This window comes from Megascapheus bottae, chromosome 27, assembly GCF_031878675.1.
Source record: "Megascapheus bottae isolate mThoBot1 chromosome 27, mThoBot2.hap1, whole genome shotgun sequence".
NCBI lineage: Eukaryota > Metazoa > Chordata > Mammalia > Rodentia > Geomyidae > Megascapheus > Megascapheus bottae.
Window position 1 is genome coordinate 3,056,790 of NC_143535.1, and position 17,233 is coordinate 3,074,022.

The following is a 17,233-nucleotide window of genomic DNA, read 5'->3' on the forward strand; positions in this document are numbered from 1 at the left end:
TGTTGTGTATCTTTAAAGTACTACACACTTGCGTCTTTTACTCACTTTTTAACTGGGTTATTTTCTGTTGTTAAGTAATATCCAGTTCTTGATGCATATTGGGTCATTTTCAAGTAGATGGTTTGGAAATATTTCCTTCCATTTGGTGGATTTTTTCCTTATCATTCTGCTTATCACAATCTATAATACATAAAAAGATTTAAAGGTTTGTATGGTTGAAGTTATCTAGGTTTTTTTTTTTTATTTGACGCCTGTGCTTTTGGTGTTAAAAACTAATCATGGCCAAACCCAGTGTCATGATGGTTTCCCCTAGGTTTTCTTCTAAGAATTCCACAGTTTTAGTCTTGCTTCTATTTCACACTTCTGTCTTGAACAGTGAACTTCCTGAGCCAAATACTTAGCTGTTCATTGTATCATTAACACGGAGTCTATGCCAGTACATAGGAAGTGCTTTGAATAAATTATGGTTAACTGAAACACTTTCATTGTCTATGATGAGATGAGCCAAATAGCATTCATCCATCTCCATAGTCATTATTGCGGCTTTCAAATTTTAACCATCTTAAGGACATATAAAAATAGTCACTGAGTTGAAAGGGTAAAGATGATACTTTCAAGGGTTTTTGCTTTTTTTTCTGAGGAAGTTGAACAAATGATTTGAGTATTGTGAACATAATCATGTATTTGGTTATGAGACTCTGGGCAATAGTGTTGTGGTGACTGATCACAGCACAGAAAGATTGTTTCTTTTATCCATAAACTCATAAAAGCCTTTGGTAACCAGCAGAGGAGATAATCAATGCCAGGAGAACTGGCCATAGAATAGTAGCTTTGAAGCCTTTGGGACGATCACGGCACATCTCCAAGCCTCCTTTTAGTTTTTATCTGGACAGTGAGAGGAGAAGAGTAGAATGTGGACAAGATTTACTTCCACCTGTGATCTGAAATGATGGAAGTTAATGAATTCATAATAGTTGGATTCAAATAGGAATCAACATCCAACTCACTTCTGGGAAGAAACAAAGACAAGACTCATTATAATGTGGTCTTTAAAAGGAAAAAAATCTTCCTACCCAAGAAATGATTTAGAAGACCTAAGTAGATGGAAGGCTAGAAATCAATCTTCAGAAGGATAGTCTTACTGCGGGGAAGGAGGGAGAGGGAACTTTGACAATCAAATGGCTATTGTTATTATTTCTTAATCAGGGATATGGTGTAGTTAGCGGATGGCAGAGCTGGTTGCATTGCACGGCACATGGACATGCCGTGGCCCGCTCCTGTAGTTTGAATCCAGAGTTCCATGTGTGGAGTCAGCCTGTTACCACTGGGAGCTAGTAGGACTTCCAGGAGGTGTGGCCTAGGAGAGGATCCTGTCACTGCCTGCTCCGGTCTCTCTTTTTGCTTCCTGGTCACCATGAGGTGAACAGGTCTTCTTCCCTTTGAGTCCATGAGATGAGTCTCATGGACTTTCCTGCCTGGTTGGCTCTCAACCATGATCCTCAGATCTCATCCTCCCCCGTAGCCAGGGTGACAGGCGTAAGCCCCCCGGGCATGGCTAAAATAGGAGGGATTTTATGATTTCTTTTTTTTCTTTATTGAGATCGAGTAATTACGCACGTTATCATTTTTACACTCACACTTGGGCAGGTCGCCCTTCTGACTTTCAAAGCTTACGAGTAACAGATTACAGAGCACGAGTCTCTTCTGTGTGTGTATTTATACACGTGTATACAGTAAGTATAAACACCATTCAAGACCACAAATTTCATTATGTTAATCCCCTTTTTTTCTGGAACGAAGGGAAATGAGATGAAGTAACTTTCCTTGGCCACCTGAGAGGTTTCCACACGTTTTCCTATTCAGCTCTGTGAGGTCATGGCAGGGTCCCATCTTCGGAAGAGTCCTTTGTTACTTTGCTCTAGGCATTTGTAGAAGGCTGCATGGCTGTGAGGTAGCATTAGGGTGCCAGTGGACCCCTGAAGGCCTGCTCAGGCTCTTTCCTGCCCCTCAGTGGACGTGGGCCCTGTGCCAGGCAATGAGAACCTGCTTTGCTTTCCTCTTAGTGCTGATGTTGCTAATTTTCGTCCTTCCTCTGAGTTTTGTTGTTATTGTTGTTATTGTTGTTGTGGAAGAGGAGCAATCAGCCTTTTGAATCCTAAATTTTTTGCCCTTGCTGAAGAGCAAATAGCACCTCTCTTCTCCAGTAGCCATGTTTTCCGAGCGGGGAGGGGAGGAAGCAAATGCTATGTGTTTGGTGTGATTTGTGCAAGAAACAATTGCTTCTAAGACAAAGATCTGAACAGAGCGAGTCTTGGTCTACCCTGCCTCGCGGCCCTTTCCTCTCCCCTCCTCTCCTTTTCCTAAATGCTCTCTGGTGAGTGTGATGGGGTCCAGATGCCCGCTCTGGAGATCTGCCTTCACAAAAGGCCAAGTTGATGTCCATTCTGCATCTGGCTCATTTGATGCCAGAGCAGTGAGCGCGAAGGTCTCCTGAGAGGGCCAGGAGAGATTTGCCTCCTGCAGAGGAGGTTTGGCTAAGCCCCAGCTAATCTCCATGGCTTCTTAAGGGCACACCTGCTTGTCTGCCGGCCAGCCGGCTCCTGGCTCATTTCCCGTGGGACGGCTGGGGTCAGAGGGCCTTCGGAGAGCCTTTCATCTCCCACCGCCCCTCCAGGCGCCCCCAGCAGCACCTGGGTCTGCACAGAAGACTTCCTTTGAGGAGGGGTCTAGACCATGTCCCTTGCAGAATGGGGGCCCGTGCCCTTTTCCTTCCTTTTGAGGCGGCTTGCTTGTTCCTTCCTTCTAAATAAGCATTTGATTCAAACTTCATCATGCATGGCTCCAACTTCATCCCACTGGGCTAAAGCTCATCCAGATTAGTTTCCAGGCTACTGAGCTGTGAAGGCAACATGTAGTAGGTGCTCAATAAATAAAGATGCTCCCTATTCTGAGGGGCTTGTGAGTGCAGGAAAGACACACTGGCGCTCTTCAATGCGAAGGTAACCTCCCAGTTCATGGCTGATTCTTCCCTTTCAGTATGGATTACATATGTAAATAGTAGATGGTGACTTGAAGCTCTGTGTTTTAATTATTTGAACCGAGGCGCTCTGTCTCCTTCTCTCCCTGCCCGTTCCCTATTCACTGAGCTTTCCTGTTCACAGAGCTGCTTCTCCTTGTTTCCTCTCTGCTGACACACATTAGAAATGGATCCTCCTCACCTCCTTTTCCTCCCGATGGGGAAGTATAGAAACAGCAGGCAGGCAGACAGTATCTAAGAGTCAGCATCCTGGCTTCTAATATTGTGGCAGCATGGAGAAAAGGAGGCCATGAGCTCTGGGCTCAGGATAATGGCATAATGGGATAAGTGAGAGAATCAGAGGGGCGGTAATGGCCCTGGAGATGGAGAAGCAATGGGGATGCAGGAGAGTGTAAAAACTGACACGCCATCTGTGAGTGACTCCGCACGACACAAGCTGGAGATCTGTTGTACACCACACCAAACAGTAATCATCCTCTGACCAGAGGAGTATCAGGCGTGCTTTCAAACACAACCTTCCGAGCCAGGGACACCTGTACTGGCCGTGGTAGAAAGAGCACGGCTATCAATGAACTCCTTCCTTTTCTAATTAAAAGTATGGGAAGTAGCCATCAAAAATAATGGAGCCTAGTGCGGGGGGCTCCCACCTGCCATCCTAGCGACTCAGGAAGCTGAGATCTGAAGCCAGCCCAGGTGGGAAAGTTCCCAGGAGACTCATCTCTGATTTACTACCAGAAAACAGGAAGTGCCACAGTGGCTTAAAGTGGTAGTGCACTGGCCTGGGCAGAAGTGCTCAGGGACAGCCGAGCACTCCGGTCCTGAGTTCAAGTTCCACAACTGAGAAGGAAAGAAAGAATGCACCAGTTTCTCGCTTTAAATGAACAACCCACTTTTCTCTTAGCCAAGGGATTTGGATGGTGTCACTAGACTTAATGTTCTGTCACCTGCTTTTCTTCCCCTTCACTTCCACGCTTCTACCTTGGAAACGCAATTGATTTTCAAGACTTCCCCCGACCCGCAATTCCCATGGTTCTGGGCCAGCGACCCCACCTGGTACCGACCCAGTGGAAGGACTCCATGGATTCAGCGGTGTTTACACATGGACCTTGTGGGGAGGAATAGTGTTTACGTCATGGATTTATCACTTGTGATTTTGCTTTGTCTCTTTGTCAGTCTCTGAACCACACACTTCTTCATTGCTAGTGTGCACCAGCTGGGCAGATGCTCACGGTGACATTGCCACACATGCGCGCATGATGCTTTGGTTCAGCTCCTTCCCTCTCATTCATGATTTTGTGATCTTGGGAAAGTGACTTCACTTTCCTGATTCTCTGCTTCCCTATGAATAAAATACACCAGGTACTCTGTAAGTGCAGATTCCCAAGTGAAATGAACACCCAGCTTATCCCGATGTTTAATTTCCTATGTCGACATTTCGAGAGCAAGGAAGAATCGGTCACCACGGCTTCTCCACCTCTCGCAGGTCCTGGGGATGTCTTTCTTGTTGAACTTGCCCACAGGCAGTGGGTGGTCTGGAGCTCCCCAGACCTGTGACACCGCTTCTGACCCAGGCTGCCCCCTCTCCCTCCCTCCCTCCCTCTCCCTGCCTCTCTTACTCACTGTCCCTCCAATGAAGGAAGGTCAAGATGGCAGATGCAGGTAGGGCTTCCATCAAAAGCCCTGCGTAGAGGTCTTCCAATCCATGTTCAATGATTTCTCTCCTTAGCATTATTGATCTCCACTGTCTGCATGGCCTTGTCACACGTCTTTGACCCGGTGTGCATCAGGCACAGTCGAGGGACCGCCTGGGGTCAGCTGGCAGGGGGACTTATTCAATCTTCCTCCTGTTCACAGGGGCTGCTCTGGCCTGTCTTGTGTAGTGGGTGTCATGGCAGATGAGACCCAGGGTCACACGCCCCGGGCAGGCTGCTCTGTGGAGTAGCAGTACCTGCTGGGCTCAGACTTCCTTTCCTTCAAGGCCCCTGCTGTCCTCAGGATGAGAGCCCTCAAAACACCTTCTCCAGGAAGTCCATCCATTCAGCCCAAAGGTGCTGGAGATGGATTCTTATCTCACCTTCATGTATGAACAGAAACACCAGGATGAGCTGAACAGGAGAGGAGGGCCCTGAATAAGATGTAGAGAGTCTGTCTCTGAGTTTTACATTCCTTCTGTAGAGTTGAAATTTCCACTGAATTGCCTTCTAGAAGAGGAGAGAGTGGATTGCCCTCACGAGAGAGGAAATTTGAATAGATTTCTCCCCTGATTTTGCCTGCTCAAACAACAGCGGGAGCCATAACTCTTCCTCTGGTCTCCCTTATGGGCCTGTGGTCACCCTTGCCCATGTCTCTGACTGTGGATGCTGTGTGACTTTCCAGGTCACCTGTTATTTGTGCTGTCTCTAGATAGATGCTGGTGCTTTAGAAACATGGAAGCCCTAACTTATTGGGAAAACGAATAATATCCCCAGAAAATGTAGAACAGCTCTGCTTAAAGTGTTTAATTTTCCATAAGGGAGTGATGATGAGTTGAGTGAGGGGTAAACTATGTTGCAGAAATGTACACTTCTGATCTACAGAGAAGGGACTCTGTTTGCAATCAGTCTGGATGAGGAATTGGCTCTAAAAAATCTTTGCTTAGCAAAGGTTTAATCTGATGGCTTGCTTGAAACTTATTGTCTTCTCAGTTCATCATCACATTGTATTTCTGTAGGTCCAATATTCCCTTCAGTCTGGCTGACTCTCTCCATCTAGTTATCTTTCTTTATATGTTTGTAGTTATTAATTATAGTAATTATAGTATTTTAATCAGTATAATAATCAACGTATTTGTCAATATATTATCTAGTCATCTATCCGTCCAGTAGGAGAGGCCAGAATGACCCAAGTGGTGGTCCTCAAGCAATAATCTTATCTAAACTCTCTCTGAAATCCATTTCATTCCAGAGCCTGTGGTACTATCGAAATAAGGTGTTAACCCAACAGTATATTAAAAGATGGTTTCCTTTCTTTCTTCTCAATTCCTTAATCACCAAAACTTAATGTGTTTAAAGCCTCAGGAACGTGTCACACAGACTGCTCCATCACTCCCCCTCACACACACATGCAAACATACACAGCTGTTGACCACACCAGAGAATATTTTCATCACATTGATCTCATAAAAGTACAAGAAAAGCAAAGTTAGTACTCTGTGTCAGTGGTGACTGATTGCCACAGCATTCAGATTTTACATGAGATTCAGAAAAAAAATCATGAGACACTGTGTGTGGTATACATATGTGTTTGTATGTGTTTTTAAATTTTTTTACTTTTTATTGTTGGGATAATGTCTAGAGTGGTTACAGTGACATTTGCCAGGTAGTAGGTGCATTACTTACCGCACATTGATACCCCTTCTCATGTGTTTGTCCCCATTTTCCTCCCTCAGCCCCCTCCCAATCATCTTGTTTTTCCCCCTTCCCTTTCCTATTTCAAATAAACAAATAAATGTATATACAATATGCCAGGTAACAAAATCAGATACAGTAACAACATGAGATTAACCAAAGGGCAAAAAAGAGAGAAATAACATAGTACATTAAGAACAACAATCACACAAGATAAAGCTCTTGTTTCCATATCCTAGAGTTCATTTCATTTGGTCTCATCCTATATGACCTTATGTACATAGGTTTTGCGCTATTATAATCCTCTGCTAGGAGAGTTCTTGCTGTGTACTAATTACTACAAATGAGGGAAACTATGGAGCCTATGTTCCTTTAGGTCTGGCTTACTTCACTTCATATGATTTTTTCCAAGTCTTTCCATTTCCGATTTCTAAAAGGCAAAAGACACATAGTGGGAGACCACATGAGAGCTCTGAGTAGTTTTCTCTGTGGGGTGTGTTTTACTTAATTCTTCTTCTTCTTTTGTTTGGCTGGTATGGCTAACACCAGAATCCCAGCACCCTCCATTCTGTGTTTCTTTAACTTGCTATCTCAACATTCTGCCACATGAACGCCATTAAGTATGTGTCTATGTCTTTAAAGGAAGAACTCTAACTTTAAGTGCAACCACAGTCACATTTGCCTGTTTCATTGAGCATTCTGGGAAGAATGCCATAATATTAATTATTGTATTTGATTTCATAATATGGATTTAATCCTTCCTGGAGAAGCATATGATAGTCAAGCTTTTTTAGATACCCTGGCCTATACTTATTCACTAACTTTCAAATGTCTATATATGCTGCGGTGTTAAATACATGTGTTAGAGGCTGGGAGTGTGGCCTAATGGTAGAGTGCTTGCCTAGCATGCATGAAGACCTGGGTTCAATTTCTCTGTACCGCATATATAGGAAACAAAAAGCCAGAAGTAGTGCTGTGGCTCAAGTGGTAGAGCTCTAGCCTTGAGAAAACCCAAGCACAGTGCTCAGGCCCTGAGTTCAAGCCCAGGACTGACAAAAAAAATACGTGTATTAGAGTACACACCAGGAACAAACAGCCACCCCCTCCTCCCCTCTCTCTCTCACACCCCCCCAGCACACACACACCCACTTACTCACTCACACTCGCACACACATATTTTTAAAGCAGAGGTTTACTTGGGCCTTCAGTAGCTTTCTTCAGTGCAGCGGTTCTGCTTTTTTCCTTGCATTTCCTTGAATGCATTGCTCTTGACTGGTGGTAGCGTCCTGGTTGGCAGTGGCAAGGAGCCCAGAGTGGAGAAAAATGGCTCCCCTCATAGCCAGGGAGCACAGGAGAGGAGGAGAGAGAAGCTGAGGTGACCTAAAGACCTCCCATCAAGTCCACCTCCTCCTGAAAGCACTAAGCTGGGGCCCCAATCTTTGGGGACAGTTAAGTTCCAAACCGAAGCAAAGAGTGTGAAAGCATGGAGACACATTCCAAAAACACTCCAGAGTGAAACACAGCACTGGTGTTAATGCCCCGCCACCTGCCTCGTGTCTTGTTGGCGCATCTCAGTGTAACTGGAGCTGAAGACGTGGCCCTGACGAGGCAGGTGCCTCCCCTGGCATTTCTGTGCTGGGGGAGGGGAATCTCAGATGCCATGGCTACCAGCTCTGTCAGTCACGTAGGCAGAGATAGGTAAGGCAGGCTTATGAGGAGGCACAGACTGTGGTGACCCCCTAAAAAGGGGCAGACCTGCATGCCCTCCCCCATTTCCTTTGCTGCTTCTCTCTCATCATTTCTTCTAAGAAATTCCAGTTTAATTGTGCCCATGGAACAGGTGGGTCAAGAAAACTCCATTTTTCTGCGTGCCATCTCCAGCTATTGCCAATCACGTGGAATGCATTTGCTTTTCAAAGTCCCCAAATTGAGGCACTGTCTCATTGTTTAATACAGTCAAAGCCGGTGGCAGAGTGTTAGCCGTGTAAAATGAATGAGTGATGACGTCACTCGGTGTTCGGGCCACCAGTACCGGCCTGGCAGTGAGTATTTCATTTCACTCGTAAGTCCTGGGAGTTAGACCTTCTGATGGCTGGGGTCTGAGTCCTTGCTCATGGGCTAGCTGCGTGACTCTGGATAATGTTATTTCAACCCTTGAAGGCTGTTTCTCCTTGGCAGGGAAGAGAGGGCACGGTAATAATTCCTATTCTAAAAGGTTGTCATGTTTAGGAAATAAGATAATGCCAGCTGAGTGCTTGTTTAGCATAGTGATTGGCACAAAGTAACCACTCAGCAAGCATCATTGTTGCCACCACCACCTCCATCACCACCATCAACCCTGCAAGTTAACCACTTTCCTAACTATTTCAGCAGATGAGTAAAGAGGGGCTTCGAGTCTGGCTCCAAGGTCAGCATGGTAAACCACCGTTTCCAGTGGGTGTCGGCCCCCACCCATAGTTTTCAGTATGGATGTAAAAACTAAAGTCAGTTGGTCTGAAAAAGGACCAGTGATGTTCCAGTGTGATATGTGATCATTTCTGAATTGTCCTTTTCCCAGCGGGTCTACCCCTGGCCCTCGGCCCTTTTTTCCCCTCTGTCCTGGGGACGAGGGACACAGGCTTCTGGCTGTGTGTGGGTGGAGATGTTCCAGGCTGTGGGACAGAGGTCCCCATCCCTCACATCCCAGCGGCCACCTCCCCACCAGCTGCTACACCTTCTACCTGCTGCCACTGGCCTTGGAGGGACATCAAGTGATTCCTGGCCCTTGGAGACATCAAAGGCAGCCTCTCCCCCGCCCATTCTCCCGGCTGAACGCGCCACTGGTTCAAATAAATAGAGGCAAGGGCTGAACAGGCTTGGCCACTTGGGAAAACCTCTGGTCCTTGGGGATAGGGGTGGGGTGTTGTGTGCACGGCTCTGTCTGGGCAGGGAAGTGGAACGGGGCCATATCCAGGGACGGGGCCAGTTGTGCAGGCCCCACGAGGGTCCCTGCCAGGTCCCGTGGGTATCTGTGTCGCTGCTGGACCGGTCCCCAGGGGCAGTCTGCAGCCTGGAGTTATTATTTCCATATTGTGTAATCCTCCGGCCACTGTTTTGAGATCATGTCAGAGATCACAAAGCATCAGAGCCTCTTCTGTTGCTGAAGAACCAGTCAACCTAAACTAATACTTTAATGACCACTCTTCTCAACAAGAAAACAAATTCAAGCAAAAAGGAAAAAAAATAGAAGCAGGGAGCTGAGGAGAACCTTGTCTGCTGAGTGAAAAGGAAACAGGGATGTCTGGAGCCCTGGCGAGGGAGGGAGTGTCTCTTTGATCTGCAAAACAGTTGTTGTTGGGTCTTTGTTCCCATCTTTTGGTGCTTGCTCTCAGTCAGCCAAGAGATGCTTTTGAGTGTGGGTAAGTAAGGAGGCCCTTTCAGAGCTCAGAGCAGCCTGATGAGAGCTGAATCTCCATTGCTCTCACAGCCTTATGCTAGAAAAATGGCCTCCATTTGTTGCTTTAAGTGAAAAATGAGAGGCATGCAAGATTGTCATGTTAAGTGCAAACTCTAGTTTGAAAAGGGTACCCCCCCCACATCATGTGTGTACACCACCCAAAGACAGGGGGAAAAGACATTCTACCTATTCTGAGTCAGAAGCTCTTGATTCCTTTACTGATGAAATATGACTTTCAAGAAAATGTGTTGCTCATGACATTAAAAAAAAAAGCCAACCTCGTATTGTCACTGCTTTTAATAAAAATGAAAGGTTATTGGTGTAGGATTGAATTTCTTGTAAGCTTAGTTGGTAGCTTAGTGCATGAAGACAATGTTTGTTTTTCAAATGAATGTTCTCTGGGAATTTTAAATGATGTTTGCCTTGAGCTCAAATCCCACCTGCCAAGTCCCTTTCTTCCCATCCTGCCACCCCCTCCCTTTGTGACACCTTCTCCTTCCTCTCTGGTCTGGCCCTCCATTCCTTGGAAGATGGGCATCAGACGAGTGTATGTCTGTTCTAGAGGAGGCTAAAAGAAGACAGCGTCCTTCCTGAAGCAGATGGAAAGGTCGTTGGCTATTCTTTTAAGTGATAACCAAAATCTTTGTCCAGGTGGCTTGTCTTGTTGTCATGGCAACAGCAGATGGGTGGTTCCGTCTGTTCTTTTTTTCCTCGGCCTTCACGGGTTCATTTAATACTCTTTCATAATGGGCAGACAACTTTCACTTAAAAGTAGATGTTCCAGCGCCCTCCACCTCGTCCACCACTGCCACCTCCTCCAGCCGTTGTGGTGCTGCCTGTGTGCTCCTTCGATGCCAACCAGGGACCTCTTTTGTGAAGCAACATCTGAGGAGATTCAGGCACTTGCGATGGCCGACGAAAAGCCCAAGGAAGGAGTCAAGACTGAGAACAGCGATCGTATTAATTTGAAGGTGGCGGGGCAGGATGGTTCTGTGGTGCAATGTAAGATGAAGAGGCATACACCACTTAGTAAACTAATGAAAGCCTATTGTGAACGACAGGGTTTGTCAAGGAGGCAGATCAGATTCCAATTTGATGGGCAGCCAATCAATGAAACAGACACACCTGCACAGTTGGACATGGAGGATGAAGATACAATTGACGTGTTCCAGCAGCAGACAGGAGGTGTCTACTAAAAAAGGGAACCTGCTACTTTGCTCCAGAACTTTGTTCTTATAGACCAAGAATACATTCTTAATTAGAAAACTGCAATTTGGTTCCACCACATCCTGACTACTACCGTATAGTTTTCTCTAGTCTTTCATTTTCCCCTTCCCCATTCCTTTATTGTACATAAAGTAACTGGTGTATGTGCACAAGCATATTGCTTTTCTTTTTTCCTTTTTTAACTAAATGGCCAATGGTATATTTTGATTGACATCAAATGGAGATGGGATGAGGAAAAATACTGGTTGTGTGAAAATATCCCCCTTCTCCATTAGTGGCATGCTCATTCAGCTTTTATCTTTATATTTCAGTAAGTTATTTTGCTCTCACTGTTTTAACAAAAAAAGAAAAAAAACAACAAAAATCCTTACATACCTTGTTTGATTGGAGAATTTTAATGTTTTCATTTATCATTGTAAAACCAAGGACAATTTTATAACTTTTTTGTACGTAGCTGTTACATGTAGGGCAAATCTGTCTTTAAGTAGGGGTAAATTACTCTTAAAAAAAAAAGAATCCTAGATAGTTTTCCCTTCAAGTCAAGCGTCTTGTTGTTTAAATAAACTTCTTGTTTTAAAAAGAAGTAGATGTTCCACTCTCCTGATACGGGTAGAAAATAAGAACATGGAAGGTGAAATGCCTTAGTTTTAGGCTTTTGATATTTTGTCTCTCCACCCCCACTCGCTTGGAAAGGTTTAGTAGATTTATTAACTCCTAAATTGTATGTGAATTTTACCATAGTCTGGGTGCATTAGACCTTTTTATTTTCATTTTATTTTCTTAAAAGCTCAAGGCTGATAAGCATTTTTATCTGACTGCAAAGGTTAGGATTTGGAGTTTCATTTCCAGGCCTCCTGTAGGAATTTTACCAACTCCCCTCTGTGTACATGAGTCCAACTTTATAATCGATTGACTGTGCACTTAACGACATGAATGGCAGGTGAAATTTGCAGGATTTATGACAGGTATGAAGTAGGCTGGAAACGTATGGCTACACTCATTGAGCTGCAGGGGTGATGGGAAAGTAGACACTCTTTCCAGGGCTGTGCGATTTGTGAATGGAGCTGCCCTTCATGTACTCTGGGCTTCGGACACCAGTTTGATATCCAGCAGACTCTTCTTCCCTGAACTCCACCTCATCCTTTCAGAATTTGTATCCCATCATAATGCAAACAATTGTTAAAGGAAGAATGAAAGAGGCATTCCAAGGTCAATGCCTTGGCATTCATTATCTTTAAAGGACACTTGAAAAATGTAAAGAAAGAAATCAATTCACTAGGTATCTGTCTCAAAGATATAAAAATTCTATTATACCAAGTAGATTGGGCTAAAGGGATCTGCCTTCAGACAGGCTGTGGGCATTATACGTGTCAGTTATGACGGTTGTTTTCTATTCAAAGGGTTGATGCTACTACATGTTAGGTTCTGAGCTTGCAACGTTTGGCTCCGTAGAGGGATTCTGGCAGAAGTCTCTGTCGCCTCATGCATGGCAGCACAACTCTCTCAGCAACCAGATGGAAAGCTTTTCAGGAGCAAGTTGGTGTAAATCCTTTTTCAGATACCACAAAAGTAATTGAACATCGCTGCCAGCCGGGAAACTGAGGGCATCCTACATCCGAATTACTTTGGAGAGGTGGTTTTTTTTTGCCAGTTCTGGGCTTGAAGTCAGGGCCTGACCACTGTCCTTGGGCTTTCTCAAAGCTAGAGCTCTACCACTTGAGCCTCAGCACCACTTCTGGCTTTTTCTATGTATATGGTACTGAGGAATTGAACCCGGGTCTTCGTGTATATTAGGCAAGCACTCTACCACTAGGCCAAACTCCCAGTCCTGGAGAATTTTTTAAGTCTGGTTCCTGGAATTGATAAAGTACTGGAACCATTTTGCTTTGTCCCAAAAGAGAATACCATCCAAGATCAAGAGCTGGGACATACTTAGATTCTGACCTTCTCTGGGCTGTGAATACAGAGGACAGAGGTACCTGCCATTGCGCCTACTTTATCTGGGACCAAAGTATTTGAGAACTGGTTACACTGATAAGATGGTTAAAGTCATGTAGAAATTCCATTGGCCATTGGTTATGGTTCAGAGGCAAATTTCATGAATGAAGTTCATAGTCCCGTGTAGACATCTTGGCTTATTTGCTTACACTCCATCTCTCTCAGGCTACTGATGTGGAGATTTCTATTCCATTTTGTTGTGGGGAAAAATCTAGGCTTTCTTAAATTTCTTGTCTATTTCTCAAAAACCCCTGGTCTAAGGGGTAGAATGGCAGTGCTTGGCTTGAAGAGTGCCCTATATAACAAGTGTCACTGAGAACATGATGATTTCCTGGCAAAGAGTATCCACACTCAGAATGGTTATCCAAACGGACACGGAGCCCTCGCGGTTGTCACAGGGTTTAAGGAGTTCCAGCTGAGCACCAGTGCTCACATCTGTTATCCTAGCTGCTCAAAGGAAGAGATTGGGATTAAGATGGTCCCAGGTCCCAGGCATCGCATTTGTAAGTTTTCATCTCAAGATGCTAGGTGTAATGAGGGTGGCACACCCCGGTCATGTCAGCCGGCACGGAGGGAGAGTGGAAACTCCAGGAGGGCTTGCCTGGATATAAAGTGAGACCCTATCTCAAAAATAACCAGTACCAAGAAAAGGCCAGAGACCTCGCTTAGTAAGCGAATTATCTGCTTAAACAAACATACTTGAGTTAAAATCTCAACTCTCACATCTCAAACCTCAGTATTCCTTCTAATTGATTAGCGAAATTCCATTGTGTATCTATGCCATCTTTTTTTCATATATTTTTTATTGTAATTAATAGAAGGGTTACATTATATTCACCAGATAGAAGGTACATTACTTCACAAATATTGATACCCTTTCTTACGTCATGGTCCCCATTTCCCTCCCCTCTCCCCCCGCACAACTTGATTTCCCCCTTCCCTCTCCCATTTCAAATAACCAATTAAGCATATATAAAATATATCAGGTAACAAGGTGAAATATTGTCACAATATGAGATAACCAAGGGACAGTAAAATTGATGAGAGATGACATAGTACATTAAGGACAACAACCACTCATATGGCTTTTGTTTCTTTATCCTGGAAGTTCTTACATTTAACGTCATCTATATGGCCTTATGTATCTAGGTTTTGTTCTATTGTGAATCTCTGCTAGGAGAGCCCAAGGTTTCTACTGATTATGGCAAATGAGGAAAAGCATTGAGCTATGTTCCTTTGAGTCTGTATGCCATCTTTTTGTGATCCATTTGTCCACTGAGTGGCATCTGTGGTGAATAGCGCTGTAATGAACATAGTTGTGCTGGTGGTTTTTCCTGTAGCCTTGTTGGTGTTTTATTGGATAAAAGCCCAGGAATGGACTTACTGGGTCATAGACTAGTTCTATGTTTAATTTTTTGAGAAACTTCGACACTGCTTTCTAGAGCAGTCACATCCCCGCCAGCATCTGTTATCGTTAGTTTTCACAATACTGGCCGTTCTCACTGGAGTGAGGTAAAATCTCAGTGTTGTTTTGAGTTGCATTTCTTTCTGGTCAGAGATGTGTCTGGTGGGCATTCTTACATCTTATGCAAAATCTTTCTTTAAATCATTAGGACATCTTTTAGGTGCATCTCCTCTAAGGATATGGAACACTTCACCAATTTTTGTGCCATCCTCTCTCAGGGGCCAGGCTGATCTTCTCTGTCTCATCTCAGTGCTAGCAGGCTGCCAGAGTGCGCACATACACGGGAACTTTAAGCATGAGGCACGAGAGCACGTTGCCAGGGATGGCTGCAGAGCTATTGGAAATCATTGAGGAAAAGAAATGGAAGTCATCTGATGGATCACCTGATTAATTGGCACCAGCAGTGTAGGCAGAGGGGACTCATGAAGGGCAGAACAAAGATGGCGAAGCGGGGAAGGAAAACGGCAGGGTGGCCTTTGGCAGGGAGGCATGGTGCTGTGGCTCTGCTAGGCATCTTCTGGACCAGGCCAAGCTCCTCTCATCTTCCTGCTTCTTCTTGCCCTGTATCCAGCATATAAAGACTTGGCAGTGTAAGGAAAGAAGGGTGAGAAGATAGTGATTTTCTGAGGTCATGAGTTGTAAGGGGATGGCAGTAAGGTTTGCATCCCATGGCAAGTCTTGTTGACTGTCATTGGACAATGGAGGATGGTTCATGGTGGTGTCCTGTAGAACTTTCTGCAGAGCCATCAATGTTCTGTCTCTGAGCTCTTCTATATGTCCTTACCAGTAAATTATTTTTGAGTACTTAAAATTGTAAGGTTTGTCCAAAGGAAACTCCACGCAGTTCAGGAGAAGAGGGTTTAATGCATGAGGAAAGAGCAGACTCCTGCCGCCCAAGATGGAATTGGGCAAGCAAGAGAGCTCAGGGGAAGGATATAGCCACAGCGGAAGTGGATGTGACCTCAGAGGATGGGGAAATACCTCAGTGGGGACCTCCCACTACCCCCAGGAATGCCAGTTGCCAGGGTTACAGGTGTTGGTGGGGATTTCCAGGGTGCAGGGAAGAGAGCCAAGATAAGAAGTCACTCCTTCCAATTGGAAGGACTATGGCGAGGGTAAAGGAACAACTATAGTTGAAATTTCACTTTGATTTTCTTTTCTTTCTTTTTTTGGTTTCTTGAGAGATTATCTTACTGTGTGGCCCAGGCTAGCTTCAAACTCTTCTATGTAGCTCGGTCTAGCCTCAAGCTCATAATCCTCCTGCCTTCGCCTCCTGAGTGCTGGGATTACAAGTATGTACCACCATAACTGGCCTCATTCAATTTTTAATCAGGGTGTGCCTCCACTGGATCACGGGATACTTTAAATAGATAGGCAATCCATGAGGCTGCTTCTTCTGTCACTGACTGACAGAATAAATGTGTGGAAAGTTGAAAAACATAACTAAATATCTGTGTGCTGGCCTCACGTGACTGTCAGGATGATCAAGGGATTTTAACATGTCTAAGAACTTTGACTGTAGGCATAGCAGACTGAAAGTGCTGCTTAGAAAGGAGGCACTAATTGAAAATTCACACCTAAGTAAATTTATTTAAATTACTTGTGGATTGATGTCTGTAAACAGATAGCTTAGACTTGGTTATCTTAACAACTTCCCTGGAAATGGAGGTATTTCATCCATCAAACTAGAGAGGATAAGCAGGGTAAAGTTTGTATATGATGGAGAATCTTAACTATGGAGAACTGGATGCCTCATGTCAGCTTTTCCTGGCTGCATTATTCGTTTACATTTCTCCTGTCATTGTGCTTAACCTGCAGGCTTCCTGCTCTCCCTTCCTTTCTAGCTTGTCACTTTTGCTAAGATAGGCTCCAAAAGCTGGGTGAACACACCGTGGAATATGTGTGCCAGCAAGTATGGACTATGCTTCCCAGGCGCGGCAGGGAGGAAGAGGCCATCTCTGAGTCCAGTGGGAAGCATCCAGGACGGAGATAAAGCAGTCTCATGCCACGTCTGCCTGACCGCTCGCTCAGAGTTCAGTTGTCATCTGCAGCTGGGGGGCTAAGGCATTCTCCCGAGGGCCAGGCAGCACCGTTGCTCTGGTTCTGTTTTATCGCATTGCTTATCTGCTTGACTCCTAGGTAAAATTAAATGACCCATCCTTCTGGCCTTGAGACTCTCATGATTTAAGAGAGTCTCCTTTTCAAAAGGGATGAAGTAATGGGTAGGAGAGCCAGAGCAGAGGAGGTAATGTGAGCTCTATGTTTGATGTGGACAGAAACGTCTAGCTGATTTTTGAATGTTGGGCATACACATTTCAATCGTGCTATGTTCTCATTAAAGCATCAAAGCCTTAAATGTTGCCTCTAGTCTTCTTGTGTTATTCTTGTGTTATTAGTAAGAGTGGCATCCTCTAGTTTTCACATGAGAATGTGGAGCCATGACCAGTACTGGCTGCTGGCCTACAGAGGGACCATGTGGCCAGTACAGAGCATGGTGGGGTGGGGGGGGAAGGGTTAAACCAGAGCTTGACAGATTTTGGAACGGGTGAAGGAATTTGCTACTAAGTTTTTCTTTTGTGGGATTGCTAAGAACTACAGCGTTGGTCCTCAGCTAGTCTGGGGAATTTTTGCTGACCTTTGCCTGAGCAGGCTTTCTCCAGCATGCTCAGATACAGCTGTCCATT

General features: G+C 44.8%; 1 long non-coding RNA gene, 1 other non-coding gene and 1 pseudogene across 2 annotated transcripts in view; 2 read left to right on the forward strand and 1 right to left on the reverse strand.

Moving 5' to 3' along the window:
- The window catches only part of LOC150045449 (uncharacterized), a 123,943-nt gene that overhangs the window by 1,769 nt on the left and 104,941 nt on the right, over positions 1–17,233 (forward strand). The gene's annotated exons all lie outside the window — the stretch shown is intronic.
- LOC150045450 (small ubiquitin-related modifier 2 pseudogene) lies at positions 10,768–11,238 on the forward strand (annotated as a pseudogene).
- LOC150045451 (U6 spliceosomal RNA) lies at positions 14,723–14,824 on the reverse strand. Its single transcript, XR_016532891.1, has one exon. It is a non-coding gene; the product is annotated as a U6 spliceosomal RNA (small nuclear RNA).